A 23,381-nucleotide genomic window follows, 5' to 3' on the forward strand; every position below is an offset into this window, starting at 1 on the left:
GAAACAGTAGCCAAGTGTAGTGTGATTTATTGTGTAACCGAAATTTAGTGAATTTACTTTAGTACCTACTTATGTGGATAACTTCACACTTTTAAATCCTTAGAATCAGTTGCCACTTTTTGCATCATACAGATATCTTGTCTAAGTTATATAATTTATTACCACCGTAAATAGAGGCCATATACTGCACGGGGTGTAGTGTAAATTAAGATATGATATTGTAAGGTAACATCACATCAGAACGCTTCTGTTACGTTTCAAAGTGTTTCACGTAAAGCGACGCTGCGGAAGATTTCATGAAGGACGAAGTGAGACTTTGAGCTGGATCCCTAAAATTGACTAAAATTTATGATAGTTATAGTGGATGTAAATACTGTAAGTTTCACAAATTTTAAGTAAGTAAATTCTTCACGGAGTATTATTATAAGGGTGACAAAATTTAAAAAAAGGAAATTGTAACCTTGACATGTCTCCTGTACCTCAGACATAAGCTCTGAAATAGTGTAAGTTATGAAATGAATAAAACGCATTTCACTGACGGAAAGCGCGTGAGTAGTAGACAGGGCGCCCGTTCTGGCAGAGCAACATTGTATGCAAGGTCTTGAAGCATCCTTGATAGAAGATTCTTTCACACTTCACAGTAAACATCTTTTAGAACAGTGTTATGTGCATCAAGAATTAACTGTTCTATATAAAAAAAGAAAAGAAAAAACAGTTGCAATATTGTATTTGGCAGAAATACGTAAATTAATGCCTCCAGGTAAGAAATAAGCTACTGAAATTTATAACCATGTATGTTGGAAATACGAAACTTTATTTTGAAACAGCATTAATGCAAAATTTATATTATAGTTTGTTTGATCTTGAGAAGCAGTAAATGCCTCCGTGTTACGTTAACTGTACTAATACAGTGTTAATTAGTATAATGTTTGCTACTGGGCCTACTTCAAAGATATTTTATTCCGTACCTGAAAAGTCCTCCTCATACCTCCATGTGAAAAGTAGCAGTTGTGTCACCATTGGCGACATCTGCAATATACTGAGCCGGCGTGTTCATCCCGAGAGAGAAAGTCATAGTTAGTGTTAAATACTTCGTTATTGACCAGAAGAAATGCATAGTGAACGTCGCACATTTACTACCTACATTAGTATCGTTATGGTGGCTTGCTTAGCCCATGGGCTGTGATGGCTGTGAACGAGGAACAATAAGTGTTTTTGCTGTGATCTGATGTTGAGCTTCTTCAGTCTGTAGCATGAGTCATTGGTTCGTATTATTAAGTTCTTCAGATTAAAGCTTCCCCCCGTTATTACATAATTTCGTGAGTTGCTACGTTGGGATGAAAGGAAATGCCGAATTCTGTTGCATCTGCCGCGGCCATTTAGTGTGCTTCAGGCATTCACCTATTCGTACCGCTCTACAGATCGCTAAGTCGTGTATTGACAGAAGAAAATAGTAATAGGCGTGTTTCAGTGTACTTTCGTAAAAACATTTAGCAACAGGGTTTTGGAGTTGTGTAACAAACGAAGTAGGTTCAGTAAGAGCTGCTAGTACGTGTATTTTTCACTAAGTGCATTATTCGATATCAGAGAAAAGAAGATTCGTCACCAGTGGTACGCACGTCAGAGAAAACGTCACTTTGTGAGGGAACATGTGTTAAATGTTGGTGTTGATAAAAGATCAGTTGTTTCCCAGTACAGTATGTGAACAGCAGTGTGTGTAGTTTTTTTTCCCTGTTGTGAGTTCATAAGAGTTGCAGCACTGCAGTAGTGGGTATAAAACCATGAAAATGCGGATGAAGAAAGTTTCAAACAAACCGTGCGTTAAAAATGCATACTAATTTTCTGATGAAAATGTGGTTCACAGTACGAACTCCATACTGCCCTTACCAATACTAATAAGAATAAGATTATAAACCTCATGGGTTACAGTACAGGCCCAAAATAAATTCAGTTCAATATTCATCTATCAAGATTTAGAGCGCCATCTTATCTTTTTTTCCTTCATGAGTAGTATTATAGTAAATGGTTTTATTCGGATTTGGTGAATTAACTTTAGTCTCTCAGTTGTTTTGACTGTTCATAATTCTGAAGATATTCATAAAGGAAAAAAAAAGACAAGCTGTCTCCCATAAATCTCCGCAATTGGATATTCTCCCAGCCTGAGATTTAGATATCCTGTTACTTTGGTTTGTGATGTTATAACCAGAAAGTTGTGAATCAGTTTTTCCATTGAACATTTTGTGTCCTACCAATTGTTTTATTTCCTGTGTAGATGTGCATTTCCTGTGGCCAGTTGAGGGTTTTAAATTTGAGTGTTTTTATGAGAGCCCTTGTTTTTCAGGTAGGCCTATACAAGACTATAGTCCTGGACAATTTGAAAACCATTTCAGTCAAAGAAGAAAAAACAGATGAGATGTGTGCTAAGCCGGGCACCGTGGTAAGTGGCTTCTTTGTGTTTCTCACTGCTGTTCATTAATTTGTGTGTGCAGGATGGTGTGTTAGTAAGCGTAATACATGTTATGTTGCTGGATGCATGATAAATTCAGTACAATAATAATAGGGTTATCTGTTGATTTAATTTTGTAAAATGAATAAATTGCACGATAATCCTGAATCAACTATGTTATATTGCATACATGGCTGGTTTCACAACAGTCAAATTTCTATTGTCTAGTGTAAAAAAAATGGAATAACTTAACCATACGACATTATCTGTACCCCAATGTCAATTAGCAATGTCAATGAGCAATTTGTATGGACTTTATGTGCCCTTTTTGCTCGTTTTGAACTTTTGTTCTTAGACAACATTGGATGAAGATAATCTCAGATGGTTAAATGATTTTACTTTTTACCCCAGAAGATGGAACTTTAACTGCTCCAAAACCACAATGTGAGCAATAAAGTGTCTGCCCCATAAGAACTCTTTGTGTTGATGTTAAACATTTCATAACACTACATTAAAGTATGGTTTGTGTAGAATCTCACATTGAATGGAGAGTAGAGTTCAATAAATATCCATAAACAAATAATGCACCACTCAATGGAATTCATGGTATGTTAGTATAGAAAGTGTTTATTCTGATTTGGTATGCTTCTTGTAAATGTCAACGGAAATACGGAAGCGTCCGATCCCACCCGTCTGCTTCGACCCATGACGTCACAAATATGGCGGAAACAAAAACAAACACACACACTTTCCACAAGAAGCCTAATGACACTAACGGGACAAGCGCAGGAAATGGGGTGTTTTGGGTGGGGGGCAAACTAAATATAAACAAACTTAGACGCCTTGCGTAGCTACAACGTGTAAGTGAAGACAGCCATGCATGAATACCCACCCACCTCCCCAGGGCTCGTAACCCCTGCAACCCATAGAAGATAAAGATGCTTCAGTAGCTGATTAGTGTTTTTCGTCTTTTTTTTTTAAAAAAATCTCATGGGATAGAACGAACAGATCAGAAAAGTAAATAAAATAAGATAAAACAGAACTGGAGACAGCCACACATAAACCAAACTCCGCGCCGTCATGACGTCACACACAACACCCTTACGTCACGGGTCAAAGCAGACGCATGGGATCGGACACTTCTGTCGACCCATGTCAACTGTTAATGTGCAACAGAAGAATGGCCCCCCTATGGTGAATATCAGCAATGTAAAGAGATTTATACATTCAACTGGTGCAGGTAGTGCATTATTAAGTTACATAGAAAATGTGATTTAATTGTTGTTGCTCCCTTCTAATTGAAAATAATTAATTTGGAATTGAGTTTGCAAAGATCACTGGTCTGAGAAGTTAGTTTCATGGCAGTCTACATCAAAAGCCGTCTTTGAATACGTAAACAAGTCTTTGGCACAAGCAACAGCTGTAAAGTTCAGTTTCTCCTAAATGTCATTAGGAGTTAATTGTTACGCAGTCCAATAGGTGCAAAATGAAGGTCTGTATTGTCAGCAAAGGTGTGGCAGTCATGAGATCACACATTGATTATTGAAACTACCAATGAAAATCATAATACGGTTATAAAGGTGTGAAAACCAAAATTCATATTTTTTTCACATAAATACATCCTGCAATACAATATAATTACAGTGCTATGACAAAGAAGTCTTTAGACTTTATGTAGTTCCTTTATTCACATAAAGAAGGAAAAGCTGAGATGACACATACACATCTAGCGGAAGAATGAATATAGTGGCCCTCATCACTACATAACTAACCTCACTTACGCTAGATGGCATATGAGTGGTGGCTCTACAGCTTGGCAATATGGGATAGTAAGCCATTACTTCATACCAAGATTTGTTTCACAATAAGAACAGAAATTTTTACACAATTAAGTTAGGATATATTTCATGCCAACATAAATGCAGAATAAAATATATTGAAGACAAGTAGTAAAGATGAAGAAAGGTAAAGTAAAAAGATTTAATTACAAAGAAATGAATACCCTTAGCTGCATGCGTGTTGATATGTGTCAACGGTGACAGATGAAAATGTGTGCCCCAACCGAGACTCGGAACCCGGGATCTCCTCCTTACATGGCAGACACACTATTCATCTGAGCCACCGAGGACATAGAGGATAGTGCAACTGCAGGGACTTACATCTGGCACACCTCCCGTGAGACCCACATCCTCAGCTTATTGACCTGCACTATGTTCATAGTGCCCTGCCCATTATACTCATTACTCGCGATTTTACTGCCGATTCCCGTAAGAGTTCAGGCACTGTTGCATCTGCACGGAAGAAGATGGTCAAATGTCCAAAACAAAGGCACTATGAATACAGTGCGAGACAATAAGTTGAGAATGTGGGTCTCACGGGAGGCGTGCCAGAGGTAAGTCGCTGCAGTTGCACTATCCTGTGTGTCCTCGGTGGCTCAAATGTAGAGCGTCTACCATGTAAGCAGGAGATCCCAGGTCAGAGTCCCAGTCGGGACACACATTTTCGTCTGTCCTCGTTGACGTACGTCAATGCCTGTATGCAGCTAAGTGTATTTATTTCATTGCAATTTCATTCTACCGAGATGCATGGTCACCGATGGTATCTGTTCTTTCGGACATGTCTGAAAGAACAGATACCATCTTCATATATATAAAAAGATTTTACTTGGGCATAAAAAATACTTCTTTTGTAACTTGTTTTATTTGACTGTGTGCATCACAAAATAGAAAATCATACATTTGTAACTGTGCAAAATACAGAAGAGAAATTAAGGTAGTAGCTAATCAAAAATGCTGAAAACCATAGTCGGTTACCATTCACTTTCTTTTTATTTTTTAGCACTGGGTTAGTACAGTAATGAGAATAAAATGCTGATCATTCCTCAGTACTTACTACCTCAACACACTTCAACTTAGAGGCAGTCTTTTCCTAGTTCGTGCAACTGGACTCTTCAATTTCTCCATGATTTCTTCCGCATCTCCCACTACTACAAATGTACTATCTTCTGTTTTGTGAGGTACACATAGTGAAATAAAACAACCTCCAACCACCATGTATACCAGTCCTGTAACTGGAAAAACATATATTATCAAAGGCAGAGCCACCTGTGAAATGACAGATCATATACTAGCTGTTACATGCACACTATTTGGCTTTTTATATCGGCATGACTACTACCAGGTTATCAGGATGAATGGGGCATAGACAGAGGGTGTATACTGGCAAACACAATATCCTGTTGCACAGCATGCACTAAAACAAGACAGTCATGACCTTGGTGCCTGTTTCACCACACATACCATCTGGATTCTTCCCCCAGACACCAGTCTCTCTGACATCCACTGGTGGGAACTGGCACTACAACATGTCCTTAGTTCTTGCCACCCACCTGGCCTTTATTTAGCTTAATTTCTTCCATCTCAGCATTTCTTCACAGTAGCTATTCCTTTCTTCAACATTTTAGTTTCCTATATCTTTCATCTTCTGACATGTATATTTTTTTCAACCCACCTCTGTCACACACAGTGCCGTTGTTAACTTGGGTATGATGTTTCAGCAGTAATCTGTCTTCCATACTGCCCTATTTTCCACTTTTTAGCTCTCAGGTTTTCAAACCTTGTCCAGTGCAGTTCCCAACAATCTGTCTTACCTTCTCATCCCATCTGGTAATTTGCCCCTGATATGGGGTTCCAGATGACTTCTCTGAACTCTACCCCTTTTCCTAAACCTCACTAGTCTTTTTCCTTCATATCAAGTGAGGTGGTGCTGTGGACTCGCATTCAGGAGGAAGACTGTTCAAACCTGCATCTGGCCATCCTGATTTGGGTTTTCCTCGATTTCCTTAAATCGCCTCAGGCAAATTCTGGGATAGTTCCTTTGAAAGGGGATGGCCGACTTCCTTCCCCATCCTTCCGTAATCCGATGGGGCTGATGACCTCGCTGTTTGGCCTCCTCCCCCCAAATCAACCAACCCATCAATCCTTTTCCTCTGTTCCCCTTCAATTCTTCTGCCAGGAGGAGGAGCCAATGGCTCTGAAAGCTTGCATACATAATACCTTCTATATCTGTGTTCACCCCCCGCTGCTTGGTGAGTAGATTTTGTATCTATCCAGTTACACTGCAAGGTACTTTGTAACTACAATTTTATGCTAAGGTTAAATATTTTTACTTTACTTTTTATTGCTTACTACTTGCCTTCAATATGTTTAATTTCCCTGTATGTTTGCATGAAATATACACTACTTTAAATATGTAAAAATTTCTGTTATTATTGTAAAATAAATCGTGGTTAAAAGTAATGATTTACTTTCCTGTATTGGCAGTTTGCAGCACTGTCACTCACACTCAGTCTCGTACAAAGAAGGTTACGTATGTAGTTTTCCCCATTATATTCATTTGTCTGCTAGCTGTCTGTATGTCACTTCAGCATTGCTTTATTTGAATGCAGTAACTTCGTGGTCTTACAAGCTGGAAGGACTTGTCACAGTATTGTAATGTTGGTTTTCAAAAACCTTTGTGTCTGTATTAATGCGTTTCTATACATTTTTGCATTGTGTTGTTAATATAGCAGGTCATCTGATAATGTTCTATACCTGAAATGCATAATGAATAATTTTTAGAAATATATTATAAACCATCAATTACTGACAAGTTTGTTCATAACCAACTCCTAAATTCACTTCACATTGTTGTAAATATTACAGAAAATGGAAGCCCTTCTACGTGTGAATTGTGAAGCCTCATTTGCATATGACTTGAAATTTGACAAAATGCAGCCATTTGGAGTATGGTCACGTATTGGCTGGCAAACTAACTCATGGGCCCAATAATGAAACTGTTGCAATGACGTTATTCCTGTACTTGAATTTTAATAAATGTAAAAGTGCTTCATTATAAATTTTAAAAAGTGAGGTATCAGTTTGGGATTACTTTTGTCAGTAATTTCACAAATGTAATCCACACTCAGCTCTGTGGAAAAAATTAGGAAAGTGCGTAAATATAACAAATATTGATAGGGTGGCTAAAGCATAATGATAATTGTTGTGACAGACTGATCTGTGCCATAGCACAAGGTATATATTAGGTTGTAAGGTGACTCCTTGGTGGTAAGTTGGCAAAGGCACTGAAAATCAATTAATTCTTTGTTGTTATATACTGATTACAGCATAGCCGAATGTATAGGTTACTTTGGGAAGTGACAGTTTGATTGTGAGTTGGCAAATCCAACAGATGGTATGTCATGCGAATACCATAGTTTATTATTATTTTGGCATTTATTTTATGCCAGTTTAGTTTTTGGCACGAGGTTCTTATTCACCATTTGATATTGTTAAGAGTTAATCCAGGTTACCAGGTTCAACATTTGCTTGAAAATACCTTTTAAGATATGATTATGACACTGATAGTTTAAAATGAGTCTTTTTAAATTAATTGAAAATTTTAAAGTTCTAAAATCATAGGTAAGGAGTTCTGTTGAACACTGCTTAACCTTGGAGTTGAACCTCAGAAAATGTAGAGACCATGAGATATCTTCCTTCACTTCATGTGCTACTTCAATTACAGGTCTGAATATTTTCATTAAAACTGCTGAAATATATTGAAAGTTATTTCTCAGTTTGTGTAGTAAACAGATGCATTTGACCATTCTCATTGCTGTTCTGACATGGTTCCCATGACCTTTGACAGTTTCCATTTACAAACTATAATACTGAATTCATAATTGGCAGTTCCCATTCTTGAAAAATTATTATATTATACAAGATTAATTTATACAAATTTCACTTAACAGCAGCATATTGTGTTCCTGTTACCTCGTGCCAAGACACTGAGGGGCAGCCACTGTGCATACACTGCAGTGCTACATCGTGGTCTCCAGTATTTCCATCAACCTTTGGTATCTCCATTCAAAAATTTTTTTGGCGCACCAATGATCTGTAATCCCAACGTAAGTCCATACGAGTTTACTAATTTTCCTTCAGACCTGTCTATCAGTGTTTCATTTCACCTAGTTGTAGCTCTTAATTCATAATTAGTTTCCTTCTGGCTTGTTGTAATTCTGATACTGTTGTCTAAATAATGCATTTCCATGGCTATGTCATCATTTGAGGTCAGCTTGTAAAACCCATAGCATAGGACAGAGTCAACAATTAAGTCACACAATCTTTCCCTATTATTGTTATAAAAGGGTCTTGTTACACCAAAAATAAATCCATACACCCTATTACTTATGTGTTTTGTTGTATTGTGTGTTCTCTACTACCTGATCCACTTTTGTCGTTATGTGCCCTGTAGATGCTTAAATTGTTGGACCTGTCTCACAGCTACTCTGTAATTGGCATGTAATTCAAATCTAGTGCCACTGTTCACTACCAGATATTCAGTTTTTGGTAGAATCCTCTGTAGTTCTCATTTGTTATATTTCTGATATATACCTAAAACCTAAAATGGATGGATTTGGAAAATAGTATGCATCTTTAGCTACATAGCCTGGTTTTCAGAAGAACTGAATGAAACACCTCTACATCACATTCCACCACAGCTGTCCTCTTTTTTGTGATTTAAATAGGTTTTCATAACACTTACTTTATTTTAATTTGTACCTTTATATCTGTGCATATTTCGGTAGTAGTGTGTAGAAGTTGGAAGTACATCTATATCTGAGAACCTCTGGCAGTTTTGTTCTAGGAACTATCATAAGCTTTAACTGATATGCAAAGCCCATGTATAACTCCTTTCCTATTGCTATGGAGTTTTCCATTAGCTGTTGTAAAACAGAGGTTTCTGTACAGGATATGTTCTACCTAAACCTACTTTAGTCTTCCCATTATGGTGGGCAACACTGTCTTCCTCTCTTCTCCATAGTTTCGCAAAATATATGGCTCATTGTAAAGTTCACACTAGTGCCTCTTACAAAATAGTGTCTCTTCCATTCCTCTCCTTCAAAATAGAAACCGTCTGTGATGGTGCTTCAGTCCATTGATAACACTATCTCATAAAATGCATTTTCCTTTTTATTATTTGATGTCCTTCAGCTTTCAGTAGTACTTCTACAGTAATATTTTCAGAACCAGAAGAGAATATAATCATGTATTCAGGGTGTATACGACCCGGGAAATCCGGGAAAAACCTGGGAATTTTTTCATCCGGGAGAAAACCGGGAAAAACCTGGGAATAACCCGGGAATTTTTTATTGTTTTAGCTTTCAGTTAAATTTTTGCAATTTTGACTAGTAAGAACTGATTCTCTAGCAAAGAATGTTACTGTATCCTGCTACTGGAGAATGATACTGCAGCAATGAAATATACAAGAGAGAAAAAAATAAAACTTTTGCGGCAAAGGAAATGCACAATTTACAACAATAAAACACCGTGCACGCACAAGTGTCAGCAAATAGCAAAAATATATCAAAGGGCATAGGGTGAAGACTGTAATTCTTCGTAACAATAAACTGCTTGCTGTGGGCATGATGTAACAACTGTTAACATTAGGCTCGTTTGACCATTTGCCAAGGGACTGATGCGGATGCGTTGTTGACTTGCGTATGAGCAGTTCCTTCTCCCGCTTTCCGCTAGTTGAATTGTGGCTGTTTGCTGCTACTGCCCATACAGCAAACAGCTAGGTGCAAACAAGAAAAATTTTTCCCGCACGCCCTAGTTGCCAGATTCGTGCATGCGCGGAGTTGTCCAAGTTGTAGTGTGGAGAGGGTTAGTCTCCACATGACCCATATTTGCGTTAAATGACATTTAGTTATTTCGCCGCTTCTCTTGGTTTACAGCTCCCACGTCTAGTGAAAACAAAACAATTTCTGTGGCTGGGAGCTATCAAGTGAATGAAAATACATTCACATAATTACGGAGGGCAAAAATATTTTATTAGTTTCAGTTTTCTGATTTAATTTTATTTCCAAGTAATTAGCAGTCAAACATTAATCACCTTGCAGAACAGTGAATTTATTTTTGCAAGTTTGCTAAAGAAATTAGGCTTCATTAATCTTTCTGCTGAGGCAACCATTTTATTTGAAACGAAGTGTTTCATTCCACAGTATTGGCTACTTCCAACTGTTCACTGAATTTCAAGAGCATGTTATTTTCTGCCATATATGGCATTATGCCATAATAAAGAACCAAAAATGAGATCGTAGAGTATCAGATGGGACCTACTTTTTTGGGAATCTGGAAAAAACCAATGAGCACTTAAAGCCGAATTATGCATTTTAGTATAGTTTACGAAATTACCATGCCCTTGGGAGTATCCTCTGAGGCCCTGTTTCTTTTATGGTGTAATGTAAGCTCTCTTAGTGCTTTACACATAGGAACATGCAGGCTTCGTACACCACTGCAGCTGTGTACGCGCAATAATGCCTGTTTTCTGGTGCTCACTGGCAAATGGTAAATCGAACCTATTTCTAACAGTCTCCGGATAGTATTGCGAACGGTGGTTCGAAATGTGTTACTTTCAAAGTAAATTTCTTTTTATGCAAGATGAATTATGTTACGTGTGAGAAAGTGGGATGAATTTCTAAATCACAGAGCATTTAAAACTGAAGACTGAGGACCAGCCACTTACAAGAATTTTGATCCCAGACATTTATGTCATAATATTAAATTCACTGGCACGTTTGTGTGATGTATGTTAAAGTATAACACACGCAAAAAAAAATCAATATTACATGTGAACGCTTAGCTTATGTTGTAGCTATACTATGTATATTAATATAAACTCTTAACTTTTCCCTTTTCCCCTTTGTCTGTTCGCGCTACGTAACCAGTGATATTGCTATTCGCTGACTGTAACGCGTGTCGTATGCTCTGAATGTCTGCGGTCATCAGCTGCCAAGATCATGTGGCATGAGGTATGATTGGCACACAAATGGACATCGCAACCTCGATTTCAACGCTCCAGAAACTAACACGCTGTGGTTGGTGCAATTTGAATTTAGACTTTCTTAATACGAAAATATGCAGCGTGTATGTTGCTGCAAATCAAAGGTCGTTCCAAAACTTCTCTCCCTCTTTCTTGCCCTCCTCCCCCCCCCCCCCCCCCCCTTCCCCCCGGTAAGTTCTACGCGAGTGTGTATAACATTAACTATTCAAAGTATTGATAAGTTTTACAATTCCGAGGGAAAATCTACAGAAACCCAGCTGTCACTTAGCACGGAATAAGTGTATTTTCACCTGGGGAAAAAGCATATTTTTTTAAACTGGATATCCGGGGAAAATCACGGCATTTTTTCCTTGTCCCCGTATACACCCTGTGTATTTTTTTGTCTTGAGAAACTTTTTGCCTTAAAAGAATTCCATTAGGTAGTCTTTAAGCCAATATGTACCCCTACTGTTCCCCACAGACTAGACCCAAAAATTTCCTCTGTCACTTTGTATCTCATGTTTACCATTCTGAATTAAAATAACCCATGATTACTGTCTGTGTTGGCTCGCAAAAAATAGGAAGTTTGTTTTTACAATTTTAATACTTTCTTCCACTGTCATTCAAACATTTCATCATGTACTTTCCATCTATGTTGCCATTCCATTTGGAAACTTCTTGTGTGTTCAGTTTTTAATTTAGTTTTGCATAATGCTTGGCAGAGGTTTTCTTTCAAATGAGTCTCAAAACTTGGTCTACTAGATTACGGTTTTAGTGTGCATCCTCAACTGTTCTACAGTGGAATGAGATAGGAAGTCTAGCTGCCAGGTATCTAGAAAGTAAAACTTTTTGGTGTGTGCCCAGTACAAAATAACATTAAACAACATGAAATTACATTTTATGCTTCCTTGTGTAATCATTATGTTCATTTACATACATTACACCATAGTAGCCTGTCACAGTTTTCATTAAAAATGTTTGAAATGTCTTTCATGCTCCTGCTCCAGATTTTCTGCTGGCAAATGAATTGTTTGTGTATTAATATTCTCACACAGTTGAACTACATGGTGTATTAAACGTTAATAAAAACCACCACAACCATGTTTCAAGTACATTCGTTACACCAAAACCAGTTTCATTGTAAATGAATATCTCCAGGTGGAATTGAATATATGCCAACAGTGTTATGAACTAATTTTCACAAACTGGCAGAAATTTACTGATGGACTCAAAAATGTGTATTCACCATGTAATCCAGTCAGAGAAGGAAAATGAGGGGAACAAAATTGTGCAGTCACAAATTTTTGCACATTGCTAGGAATGAGTGTGATGAAAACTATACTGAAAATCCTGTCCAGTGAAGTGTGTGCATTGGAGTGGGAGAAGGGTTGTTCAAAGGTTACTTTTTTATAATTTGTTGGATAACTTGAACAGTGCAGCTTGCAGCAAAAATGTTTACCAGTACAAATTTAAAATTTGCTACCAAAAAAGGTTTCATTCATTTTTCTCCAGGACTAATAGTTTGTGTTGCAGGGGTTAGAAAAATGGCAACATTATGAAAATTATTGTTCTAAAGACGTAAAATTCGTGTTTACCTTGAAATGAAAGGAGTTAAATGTGTGTACCACATCTAAGAACAGTAATCATATTTATGGATAAATTGTGTTACAGTGTGGAGGTGGGAAGAATGTGTGGTAGAAGTGCAAGTGCAAGGGAAGCAAGGTTGCTGCTTTGTGTTCATGCACTTTCCTTCTTCATCAGTATGTAAGCTGAAAGTCGAGCAAGTGATAACCCACTTTAACCCATTACATCACAAGAAGCAAGTACACAGAGGGTTTCACAATTTTATATGGGACTTATGAATCACTTGTGATGCTTCGTACAGACATACTTGGGTGATGTTGCTGCTACATGGAAAATTGGATTCATGTTACTGTTTAATATTAATTCGAGTAACACATTTGGACAGAATCATCACGGCTGAAGCACTCCCAAAATCTGAATAGGTGCAGAGGATTTTTGTGTCTCTACAACAGAATGAGATCAGCTAGGTGTTACAGAATTTAAGTTATTTCAACATAATGATGTTTTTAAGGAACATCTTGTTCTCATTTGTGCAATACAGAAGATTTTCATAGGCTGCGAGGCAGAGGTCTTCCTGGTCTCAACTCAAGAGTCCGTGGGGCGAACTTGGCAGCAACACGATGCATCCCAAAATGCTGTGTCAGTGTTTCGTGACATGATCCTACCGAAATGTTACATTCTTCCACAATCTCTCGGACAGTAGGTCTTGATTGGCACACACAGGTTTGTTGAAGTTCCTGATAGGAGCGTCGTGAACGAGGGTCATCTTTAACTTCTGTCCGGTGAGGTTTAAACTGTGTGAACTACTTGTAACATCGAGTATGGCTTAAGCACGCATAACTGTGCGTTTTCTGTATGACTTGACATGTATTTGTAAAGGTTTCCTCGAGTTTCACGCAAAATTTAACGTAGACACGTGGCTCCTCTTACCTCTGCCACCTCGAAATTTGCAAAGTATGTGACACAACATTCTACTCAATTCAGCACTGAACAGTAACTAGCAGACATACATCAACGAACCTTCCGGCAGTTGCGCATTAAACAAAAACTGGCAGTTACGCATTAAACACAGCGTGTGCAGAGATGCCAACCACATTTTGCTCCAACACACTATTATCGTGAAATTACGAATGTGCCGCAGTATTCTGAACAGACCTCCTATTCCGTAATAATATAAAGTCTGTAGGACAGTACTAAAGAATAAGGCAGCATTTCAAGGATGCAGCTTTAAGGCTACCTACTTCCTCTTTGAAAACATCACATGATATCCGCATTCTCAAACGTTGACAGCTATATGAAATGTGTCTGAGAAAATATTAAGTTCTTCTTTATACTTGAAATTATTATAAACATTACTGAAAAAATATATATCTCCATCTTTTAGGATGGGTGTACCTCAGAATCTTTAAAAGAGCTGGACCTAGTTTGCGATCTTTCAGTTACTCTGCATTGGTGGAACAACAGATAAACTACTTTATGTGCTGCATGACAGATTCACTTACATTGCACTCTGTATGTTTCAGAAGTGACTGTAATGGCAGAGATGAAGGCTGAGAGAGGGAGTTTTGTGAGCGACCTGCGCATGCTGCTGGAAGCTTAAAATGGCGCAGACGTGACTCTGGCACCCAGCGGCTCGGAGCAGTCAGCACAGTCACATCTCGGCAGGGAGGAGCCCCGTCTTCGTAGCCATGTTGTGTTTCTTGCATGTCACTTCACAACATAGCTGCGAATACGGGGCTTCTTGCTAGCAGTTCACAGATCGAGATGCAAGAAGCATGCAGCAAAGGTAACTGACATAAGAGAAGCTCCCTTACAGCAGTTGTGAAACAGTCCCTAACCATACCGTAACCTGCATTATAGTCCAGCAACACTGTGGACTGAACTGTCCAAAATAACAGCAAGTGTGTTACATTGGGATATGGAGTATCTAACGTGGATTATTTTGCCATGTCTTGTCCCTGAATAATTATAAAAGAACCAACTCATGATAATAAAAAAAACTACATATCTTTCATTAATTGCAGCTAAAGGATAATTTGAAACATAATACAAAAAACTAAATATCATCATGTCAATCAGATTCATTTAGGACTAATAATTCTTTTTCATATTTCCCTTTGTGATATCATACACTGAAGAGCCAAAGAAATTGGTACACCTGCGTAATATCTTTTAGGGCCCTCGAGAGCATGTAAATGCACTGCAGCATGACATTGGGGGCCACACTAACATCTGTAGTAGTGCTCGACAGAACTGACACCACAAATGTTGCAGGGCTGTCCATAAATCCATAAGAGTGTAAGGGGTGGAGATCTCTTCTGAACAGCACATTGCAAGGCATCCCAGATATGCTCAATAATGTTCATCTCTGAGAAGTTTGATGGCCAGCAGAAGTGTTTAAACTCGGAAGATTGTTCCTGGAGCCACTCTAGCAATTCTGGTCGTGTGGGGTGTCACATTGTACTGCTGAAACTGTTCAAGTCTGTTGGAATGCACAATAGACACAAATGGATGCATGTAATCAGACAGTATGCTTACTTACATGTCACCTGTTATAATTGAAGTACCGGGGGCCCCACATCACTTCAACTGCATATGCCCCACACCATTAGAGAGCTTCCATCAGCTTGAACAGTCCCCTGCTGACATGCAGGGTCCATGGTTTCATAAGGTTGTCTCCATACACGTCCATCAGATCGATAAGATTGGAAACGTCCAACTAGGCAATGTGTTTCCAGTCATAAACAGTCTGTCAGTGTTGTCAGGCCCAGGCGAACGTGAAGCTTTGTAGAGGGCCCAGCATTGAAATCTGCAGCAATTTGTGGAAGGGTTGCACCTCAGTCACCTTGAATGATTCTCTTCAGTTGTCTTTGGTCCCATTCATGCAGTATCTTATTCCAGCCACAGAGATTTGATGTTTTACCGACTCCCTCGTATTCACAGTATACTTGTGAAGTGGTCGTTGTTCCCCAGACCATAACACCATGTTCAAACTCACTCAAATCTTGATAACCTGCCATTGTAGCAGCAGTAACAGATCTAACAACTGCACCAGACACTTGTTGTCTTAAATAGGCGTTGCTGACTGTAGTGTCGTAATCTACCTGTTTACATATATCTGTATTTGAATACACATGCCTTTTCAAGTTTCTTTGGTGCTTCAGTGTACATCTAGCAACAGGCAAATCCAAAAAAAGTCAATGGAGAGCTTACTAAGAGTGTAGTTTTCCTGCTCGTTAACAAACAAAATTACTCAGAGATACTGTAATATGTTAATTTGTCTTTAAGTTTAATTGATGTTGGTCAACTTCACCGTGAGTAAAGTAAAGTTGCCCGGTCATTACAAGAGCGAAGCTGTGTGCAGGTGTAGATATACCTGCAGTTGCAGGGAGTGAGAAATTTTTTTGTGCTGACAACTCATAGGCATGTATGCCTCATACAGATCAGCTGCTATTGTATAAATTTGAAATGGAAGTAGCATGACTTCGCCATTGTGCATTACAGAGGCTGTCCCCTTCGAGTGTGATACATACTTGTGGCAAGGAATATGAAATTAAATTGACACTATTCTGATACATTATTCAGTTTTTTTAAATCTTTATTATCTGTATAGGCAATATCATGTTGCCTGCAAGCATCTTTTAGAGGATTTATTCCTTGGACGCCTTCAGCTAATCTTTTTTCTGATCTTGTTCCTGGACCACAACAATTACGACCATAGGGATGCATTTTGAATGATAATTTATTAATGAAATTTTTCATTTTTCTAAAATGTATGTGACAAGTTACTCAAAAATGTAATCAAATATGGAATTCCTTTTGGATTGTTGATAATAAAAACACTAAATCTATTTCTTAACATTTGTGTTATTCCTGCAAATAACTGCTGACCTATCAATTACCTCTCTATCATTCATCCAAACATATTCAGATGGTTTTACTGTATATTTTTTAATTAAATCTTCACCTAGTTTTTCATTTTCTTATGAAGACTCTGTATTTGATTGTAATCATCATAAATTTGGGAAGAGGTCATAAACACTTTCTTGTATCAGCTCACTATATTTAATAGCTTTACTTAATTTTATTTTATTTTTATTCCTTTCAGAATATAATGCTCTTCAATGGTACAAAATATCTGCATAATATGATAAATGAGCACAATCCAATTTTTTACCCATGTCATATATGGCAAAGTGTTCTTTAATTAACGGATTCATTAATGATATAGTAGAAGTAAAATGATATTAAAGATAACGAGTTTGTTTGCGTAGTCATCCTGCACAGCCAGCACAGAAATATTTGTTTTGTAAATAACAAACGCCTACTCTAGCTGCATTGTGTTTCCTCTCTCCCGGGTGCATTTCACAGATGGGACTAGATGGCAGAAAGCGCAGATACCAACTGAAAATGCCAAGAACTGTGACCAATCATTTCTGTACATAAAAAGAGAAGAGAACTGTTTTATAATATACGAATAAGGCATACCAAAACAAAACTGTATCATTATAGATTCCACTGATGATAAAGTGTAAAAGGTGAAATGCATCTGGAAGAAATAAAATGCAGTGCAGCAAGAGGAGTCTTTTTATTTATGAAGCAGACATTCATGAAGTTTAATAACAATTTGTAATCGTGCCTCATATTCGAGAAGGCATTTAAATATGAGTACAATTACTGTTATTAGTCAGTCACCTGCTCACACAAATAACGCAACAACATTTCGTGGGATGATTACAGTCACAAGGGTGGCAGCAATCTGAAACAGAGAACAGTTGACATGAAGTGTTTCGAACGGTGCTGACTTGGGTCGCAGCCGACTTACCACGCTCTTACTATAACTAGTATGTTAAAAACTAAACTAAACTCCACCCGAACAGAACTGTGAAGGCCCAGTGGTACTGCCTGGCTGCCGTGTCGTCCTCAGGCCATATGCATCACTGAGTGTGGATATGGAGGGTCGTGTGGTCAACACACCTCCCTCCCACCCGTATGTCAGTTTATGTAACTAGTCTGTTGGGGTTTCGTAACATATTAATTTATGTTACCAATTAATAATAAAGCAAGTACATATGCAGCCTGAGGTGCCTGTTCAGAATGTCAGTATTGGCTCTTGAGTAAAAGAGTTTGACGACCGCTGTTCTAGATGGAGACCAAGGACTGAATACAGTGAGGGAGTACGAATAGATGTGTGTTGCAGTTATTGGGCGGAGACGGCAATGCACACAGAAGCTAGGCTAATATGGAGAGCTATATCGATCCAGTCTTTTGTCTTAAATCAACACAATAAATGCTATATTCATAGTGGCAATGTGTGTGCAACATCACACTTCTCTTCCTGATCCTTATAGACAGTGTAGATGGTTACACAGTATCCAGTTTTCTTGTCAGCATAATTTTAAATATGAGACTACAATTTCTGTAGAGCATAATGAATTTGGTGTGTGGCACTGTACGCAATCATCCAGTAACGCATGGCACCTACAGTTCATTGACAAAGAATAGTGCGACATTTTTTTGTGGCAACTTGGATTACAGGAGAGATTGACTGGTTGCTCCGTGATACCCCTGGATACTGTGATAATGAAGTCTTTCGGGCAGGGGATATGGCTTCTCAGATGACTCCTCCATCTGGAAGTGGCGTGGGAAGATCTGTTTGAATACATGAAGTCTTCTTTTTAAGACTTTTAGCAAACAGAAAAAACCTCTCATAACGTTTTAGGTAGCTGTTACGTAGAATTAACTACTTTCATTGCTACAATTATTACATCTGGATATACATTAGTGTGCACTGAATACAAGACTACTGAAAATACCTATGATAGCAATGGCAATTTACTTATGAATGTGGAGGAACAATCGTACATCCAATTGTTTTCAATTTGTATGTGTCATACACTCGAACTGGAGACACGTAAACACACAGTGAAAGGTTGTCTAGTGCATGCCGCACACTGGCTCACTTAGTTGAAATCACACTAAATAGAAGAAATCTGCAAATACGCTTCTCGGGTTTCTCGCCAGATCGTTTTGTGTAACTCACACAATATTTTGTTGATGGAACTGCTTGACATCATCAGGTGGTGTAGCTGGTGCTGTCACTGCTGCAAGGCACAGCTGATCAGTAACACAAGAGGTAGGTGTGTAAAAGGGTTACTATCAGAAAGAGTATCTAGTATTATGAAAAGTGTCAAAGGAAATTTAAGTGAGCTTTCCTCACCTGGTACTTTATTGATGATGTTGCTGTGCTGGTGTATTGTGATGTTGATAGAACCTCTGGGCCATGGGTTTGACTCTACAAGCCTCAGATTTCACAAACTCAGATTGACATCTCACAGTGGCAACTGCAAATTAGGTCCTCAACTATTTGCTGGATGTACTGAAATCTCTGTCTTCATGTACAGTTTCTTAGTCTGTACAGCTCCATGTCAACACATGTCCTATTATCTGATCCCTTCTTCTTGTTAGTGTTTTCCATTTATTCCTTAACCTCTCTAATTCTGCAGAGAACCACCTCATTCCTTACTTTATCAGTCCAACGAATTTTCAACATTCTTCTGATCTCAAGTGATTCAGTTCTCTGCTGTTACAGTTTTCCCACAGTCAATCTGTCATACAACACTGTGCTTCAAACGTACATTCACAGAAACTTTTCCTCAAATTAAAAGCTATGTTTGATACTAGTATAGACTTCTCTTGGCCATGAATGCCTTTTTAGCCAGTGCTAGTTTGCTTCTTCTGTCCTGCTTGCTCTGTTTGTCAAGGGTTATTTTGATGCCTAAGTAGCAGAGTTCTGTAACTTCATCTACTTGGTGATCACTAATTCTGATAAATTTCTTGCTGTTCTCATTTCTGCTTCTTCTCATTGCTTTCATCTTTCTTCGATGTACTGTCAGTACCTATTCTGTTAATCATTAGATATTCATTCTATTCAACAGATCCTGTAATTCTTCACTTCCACTCAGGATAGCAGTGTCATCAGCAAATCATGTCACTGATATTATTTTACTGCAAATTTTAATCCCATGCTTGAATCTTCATTATTTCCCTCACTGCTTCTTCGCTGCAAAGACTGGACACTAGGGGTGAAAGGCGACATTCCTGACTTACACCCTTTTTAATCGAGCAATTCATTCTTCAGCTTCCTGTCTTATTTTTCCTCCTTGGTTCCTGTACATATTGTAAGTTACGCATTTCTCCTAAAGCTTACCCCTATTTTTCTCAGACTTTTGAACATTTTGCATCATTTTACATTGTCGAGCACTTTTTCCAGGTCAACAAATCCTATGAACTTGACTTAATTCAGTCTTGCTTTTATTATCAACTGCAATGTGAGAACTGCCTCTCCGAGGCCTTTACTTCTCATAAAGTCAAACTAATCGTCATCGGAAAGGTCCTCAATTTTCAGTTCCACTCTGTATATTATTATTATTCTTAGTAACTTGGATGCATGAGCTGTTAAGGTGACTCCGTGATAACTCTTGCACTTGTTGATTCTTGCTCTCTTCAAAACTGTCGGTAATGTTTTTCCAAAAGCCTCATAGTATATTGCCAGTTCATACATTCTACACATCAATGTGAACAGTCGTCTTGTTGTCGTGTCCCGCAATGATTTCAGAAAATTTGATAGCAATGATTTCAGAAAATTTGATAGTGTTATCTATCCCTTCTGCCTTACTTGATCTTGAGTCATCCAAAGATCTTCTGAAATCTGATTCTAATACTGAATTCTCTATCTCTTCACTGTCGACTCCTGTTTTTTTTTTTCTTCTATCACGTCATCAGACAAGTTCTCCCCCTCACAGAGGGCTTCAGTGTATTCTTTCCAGCTATTCGCTCTCTCCTTTGCAGTAAACTGTGGAATTACCATTGTACTCTTAATGTTACCTACTTTGCTTTTAATTTCACCAAACATTCTTTTGACTTTCTATATTCTGTCAGTCGTTCCGACAATCGTCCATTTTTTCGATTTCTTCACATTTATCGTGCAGCCTTGCCTTCTATCCACTTTCCTGTATTTCTGAGTTCCCTGAATATTTTTGTACTTCCTTCTTTCATTGATCTATTACCGATGTTTTCTTCAGTTAGCTTCTTCATATCTATGTTTCTCTTTCCAACGTCTGTGATTGCCCATTCCTCTTCAACTGAATTGCCCACTGAGCTATTCTTTATTGCAGTATCTATTGCCTTTGAGAATTTCAAGAGTATTTCTTCATTCTTTAGTATTTCCATATCCCACTACTTTGCTTATTGTTTTTTCTGCGTAGTGTCTTAAACTTCATCATACAGAATGATTGTGACTTATTATGCCATAAGTCTTCAGGTGCTGTTGCTGATGATTTTTATTCAACCTTTATACAGTGGCGAGGTTCGAATGCAGGACCCAGGACTTTTTGATTACTAGTCAAAGACTCTACTACTAGACCTACACTAAGAAACAATTAATGTAAGGACTGACTGCTCAGAATGTAGGTAGAAGCGACGGAGAGAAACAGCTCCCCCTGCATCGTCACGGTCACATAGCCATAGTCTATCCATTTGCATGGACAATCATAGTGATAAGGGAAATACTGATAACGGTGTGTGCACACTTCCATCTTATGGATAGTAAATAACAATGTCAAAGTTTTGAAAGATTGTCACTATTATATTTAACTCATTTGGACAATGCTACTAGGTCTCATATTTCCAGATGAATGCTTTTCCAGTCATACATTTCTTGGAAGTTAAGTTTAAAATTGATGTGCTACGGACTGATTTAATAAGTCTTAAAATCATATCATTTGTGACATGTTAAATGTGAACGTAACACTACTTATATATGGGGGAAGGGGAATCATTAGAAACAAAGAATCCCCCACCAGACCAAAATGTTGTCATGCCTGAAGTTCCAAAGTACTCTCTTCAGCTATATCGTGTCCTATTTTGATTAGTGAATGTCAACAAACTGTGGCCTATCTCTGTTAGTTGAGAAAGGTTACATTCGTTGTGTTAGTAATATGCCATCCTTATAGGTAACATAAAATTGATTTCTTTCCTATTATTTATATGCTCTCCACGGATGTTGTCATAAGAGTCAATACTTCTCTAAACCATACACTGAAGAAAGTGGTGTTTCCAGCGTGATCAACCAATCCGATATACACTGAGGACCACACTGGGACCACAGTTAACACTGACAGGTACTGAGAAACTCTGAAAAAACTCAAATGGGTAATTAAATTGAGACACTGGCCCATCATCAAGGTTTGGCAGTTCATGATCACTTATCAAATCCTTGCCCCACATTGCAAGTCCTTTGGCTACTGCTCACATAGCAGTTTGGGTAGCTCTATGCCTCAGAACTACTTGGCATTTCGTTAGATTGGTTTGTTACCCAGCAGTACAACATTTGGGTATTCTTTTTCATTCCAAACTGCAGTACTTTTACCACTGCAGTTGACCTTCCATCATCTCTAGTACATAATAGGCAATCAGTGTAATCATGACTTCTTTTATGTCATTCAGTATCTGAAACATATACAAAGACTTTAGACACTGGTAACAAAGATGAAAGAAAAGTTTTTTTCAACAAGGCAATATAGAGTGCTACATACATACTATGTTATTCAAATTAAATGTTATATTCAAGAATAAGTAAAGATAAAATTTTCTATTCATTTTTCATGTCAATAGCTTATTGTAAATGCTTTTATGACAACTACTATGGTTTAGAAAAGAAGAATATCTTATTACTAACACATATAGCAGACACCCTTCTCCTTCCTTGTACATAGCCAATTTTCATATTAACTTAGTGCCATTTTTACCCAACCATTTTTAGATATTAGTCATATTAGATTATTCATTTCAAATTTTACCTTTGTTTCCTCCCTTGCATCTTTATGATAGGAACTATTTAAGTCATTCAGTTATTTCTATTGCATGCTTATACTTTCCATTACAGCACCCACTTTACTTACAACTGGCTCAGTCATTTTCTAGTGTACCCACTAACAAATCACACTATTTAATATCACTTCTACACTAAGTAATTCGTCCTGATAGAGAAGAAGCAAAGGAAATAGTAAAGAGTTCTGAGTCACAGAAGGTGAAGGTTGTCAACACGAAAAGAAATGGAAGCAGTGTTGACAACAACTCGACTACCTGGTGCTCATCATACACCTAACATTGCATAGAGTGCAATGCTCTCTGAAACTTCAACATTTCATTCATTATTGGTTTCTGTGGGCATACAACTTCAGGTCAACAATATTCCTAATTCCCAAAGGTTTTCTTGATCTAGGGTACACAAGAAAATAAGCGTTGTCATGTGGAGTTCCTTGCACTTAAAATGCCCCATTGTAAATGTATTTAAATTTAGAAATTTCATTATTAATCTCACTAGAGTTTTCATGGGGTTTCACTAACACATAGTAGCCAATTTTAAATTTAGTTATTTTGAGGTTCTTATCATGCCATTCAAATATAGTGGCCACTTTCTCTTTCA

The 23,381-nt window shown here is 37.9% G+C and overlaps 2 long non-coding RNA genes across 2 annotated transcripts in view; both read left to right on the forward strand.

The window, feature by feature from the left end:
- The window catches only part of LOC126108634 (uncharacterized), a 96,042-nt gene that overhangs the window by 45,570 nt on the left and 27,091 nt on the right, over positions 1-23,381 (forward strand). The window lies entirely within an intron of this gene.
- On the forward strand, positions 1,023-14,569 carry LOC126108639 (uncharacterized). The gene is made up of 3 exons (XR_007523577.1): positions 1,023-1,264; positions 2,342-2,437; positions 14,416-14,569. It is a non-coding gene; the product is annotated as an uncharacterized LOC126108639 (long non-coding RNA).

This window comes from Schistocerca cancellata, chromosome 11, assembly GCF_023864275.1.
Source record: "Schistocerca cancellata isolate TAMUIC-IGC-003103 chromosome 11, iqSchCanc2.1, whole genome shotgun sequence".
Classification (NCBI taxonomy): Eukaryota; Metazoa; Arthropoda; class Insecta; order Orthoptera; family Acrididae; genus Schistocerca; species Schistocerca cancellata.